Source organism: Halyomorpha halys, unplaced genomic scaffold (genome assembly GCF_000696795.3).
Source record: "Halyomorpha halys isolate HHAL.00 unplaced genomic scaffold, Hhal_1.1 Scaffold2557.1, whole genome shotgun sequence".
Lineage (NCBI taxonomy): Eukaryota > Metazoa > Arthropoda > Insecta > Hemiptera > Pentatomidae > Halyomorpha > Halyomorpha halys.
In genome coordinates, this window is record NW_027107510.1 from 8,185 (window position 1) to 10,882 (window position 2,698).

At 35.2% G+C, this 2,698-nt stretch overlaps 1 long non-coding RNA gene across 1 annotated transcript in view; it reads left to right on the forward strand.

Annotated features, from left to right (window-relative positions):
• The first annotated feature begins 1,462 nt into the window (after nucleotides 1-1,462).
• The window catches only part of LOC136795408 (uncharacterized), an 11,900-nt gene continuing 10,664 nt past the window's right edge, over nucleotides 1,463-2,698 (forward strand). Inside the window, exons 1-2 of the long non-coding RNA XR_010842992.1 lie at nucleotides 1,463-1,549; nucleotides 1,768-1,968. This is a non-coding gene — a long non-coding RNA (uncharacterized lncRNA). The remainder of the gene's footprint in view (nucleotides 1,550-1,767; nucleotides 1,969-2,698) is intronic.

Genomic DNA, 2,698 nt, shown 5'->3' on the forward strand with positions numbered 1-2,698 from the left:
GTGATAGGGAAGAATTATATGAGGCTCTAAAGCATTTTAAGATCCCTAGCAAGCTCATAAACCTCGGGAGGCTTACAATGAATAACGTAAGCTGTATGGTCCACCAGATCGGTGGAGAGTAATCGGAGGAATTCACCTCCATAAGTGGATTACGCCAGAGAGATGCCTTAGCCTGCCTTCTCTTTGATCTTGTACTCGAGAAGGCAGTGAGAGACGCTGATGATATAGATATCATAGGACGTTCCTTGCAGGCTGTATCGGACACTTTCCTTGCTCTGGTGGGTCCTCCGAGAAGACTTGGCTCTGAAGTCAATTCGGAAAAAACAAAATGTATGGTTACAGGGGAAGTACCTAGGCCAGGAGAGAGAGTGACCTTCGAGAAATACCAATTTGAGAAGACTAGTGTTTTTGTATATCTTGACTCATTGGTAACTCAAGAAAATGAACTTGAACAAGAGATTCGGCGTAGGATCATTGCGGCAAATCGGTACTATTTTTCTATGGCAAGGCAGTCCCGGAACAGAGCTCTTTCCCGAAAAATGAAGCTTTAAGACGATAGTGCGCCCAGTCTTGCTGTATGGTTGTGAGACTTGGATTACCCCCTGAGCTTGTGAACAGGAACTCTTAGTCTTTGAAAGAAGAATCCTCAGACGTTTATATGGTAGTGTTCTTATCGGAGTGGAAAAGGAGGAAAAACCAGGAGCTGTACACTAGGTTTAAGGAACCAGATATAGTTCTGAAGTCGAAGTGATAAAAATTGCAAGACTGAGATGGGCAGGACACGTCGTTAGGATGGGCAGCGAGAATCCACCAAGACAATCACTGATGAAACCGCTGCATGGTACCAGGAGAAGATGAAGACCAAAGATGCGATGGGCTGATGGTGTTGCTGCTGATACAAGAAATATGCTGGGGCTCGGAATTGGATGGCGGCTGCAAGAGGCCCAGACAATTGGCGGAAGCTTTTGGAGGAGGCTAGGATTCGACACCAGATTATAGAGCCACACTAATAGTAGTAGTAGTAATTTATACTTTTCGTTAGGATACTTAAACCTGAAACACTCTATATCATTATAACGCTATGGTATAGTAAATAACATGATGATGAACTTTAATATAATTATAGTGAAAACTATGGAGCTATCACCAACCCTTCCTTATCGTTATTTTTATTGCAACAGAAGTATAGTATTTTTTTTTTCATTCAGAGCAGCCAAAAGTAGAAATATTAATAATTTTAGAATTTTTCTAGACTTTTCCCTATTACAACCACTTTGTAACGTGGTTATGTTATTATTATTATACTGAACTGTCATATAGCACGTACTGATGATTATGAATTTTTCAAAGATAAATAAACCATCTTTTAAGCAGAAAAAGGTAGAGAAAAAATTATATTTTATTAAACATTTTCTCTCAAGAAGATAAGAAATGATATATCTTACGTCACCTAACGATCTAAGCAAAGTACTATTTAAATATTCTCAGAATGATTTGAAGAGTTTGGTAGCAAACATGAAATCTTTTTTATTGTTCGTCATATTTCTGAGTAAGTTAATAATTAAATTTTTCACATTTGAGTTCTGAAGTTGTTACTGTAAGTTTTTGAATATTACGTTCGTACTTTTATGATGTACATTAATATGTTATTTTAAAAACCTTTTCTTAATTTATTTCATTATTTGATATAATTATATTATTTTGTGAACATTTTCATGGAAAATAAATGTAATAAAATGATACTTATTAACTTCTCGAACTTAACAGTTATTGCGATTTTGAAGTCCTGCAGTGGCGAAGGATTTTGGTATTATAGAGCCTGTCCAGTTCAGAACCAATCACAGAGCTGCCCTGGGGGTTGTCCTAGGAATTTGATTCCGGTTTGCGGGATGGAGCTGCATAACGGGAGATTTAGGTCAAAAACATTTGGAAATTGCTGCCTCTTGTTAGATGCTAATTGTAATGGAGGTAAGGTTATGAATTCGTAGATTAAATATTATTCCTCAACAATATAAAAATTTATATAAAATACACTCACACATATATTTATCATGGAGTGAAGAGGTTACCTGAGGTGCTTTCAATAAGCAATCTGATGGGCGACAACTCAAATTGAAAAACATAACTTTGTCCTCTACACACACCGCGTTCCATTGTGAGGTCCATCAGCCTACTAGAGGCAACTTACTCAGACCAAGGGTAGGAGAGATGACCTTAACCTTGTCCAGGAATGCTCTGAATAAGGAAAAGAAATATATTTCTTTAATTATATTATTTTAATTTCTTGAGACAAGGTAATTATTTATTAATTAAATCAAAACTTGTATCCTTTTTTGTCTCAGCACTTTTAATTTTTCACCTGGCCAACGTTTTGGCCATCCTCAAGAACATCTAAATATTTAACAGCTTATATTATATATTCATTTTAACACTTATAACAACCTTGTACTTATAACTTGTTATAACAACAAGAAAATATAATTGACGGTATGTTATATTATCGGTGATAATGTTGTTTTTTTTTTTGTTTTTTTTTATTTATTTAAGTGTTTCGACCACTAGGGTCATTTACACTGAATTTACAAAGTTAGTACATTACTATTAACATATTTACAATGTTACAAGGTGAGAAAGATATATATAATTACAAAGTGAGAAAGTTTAAAAATTAACAGTTACTGTTACAAGTTACATTACA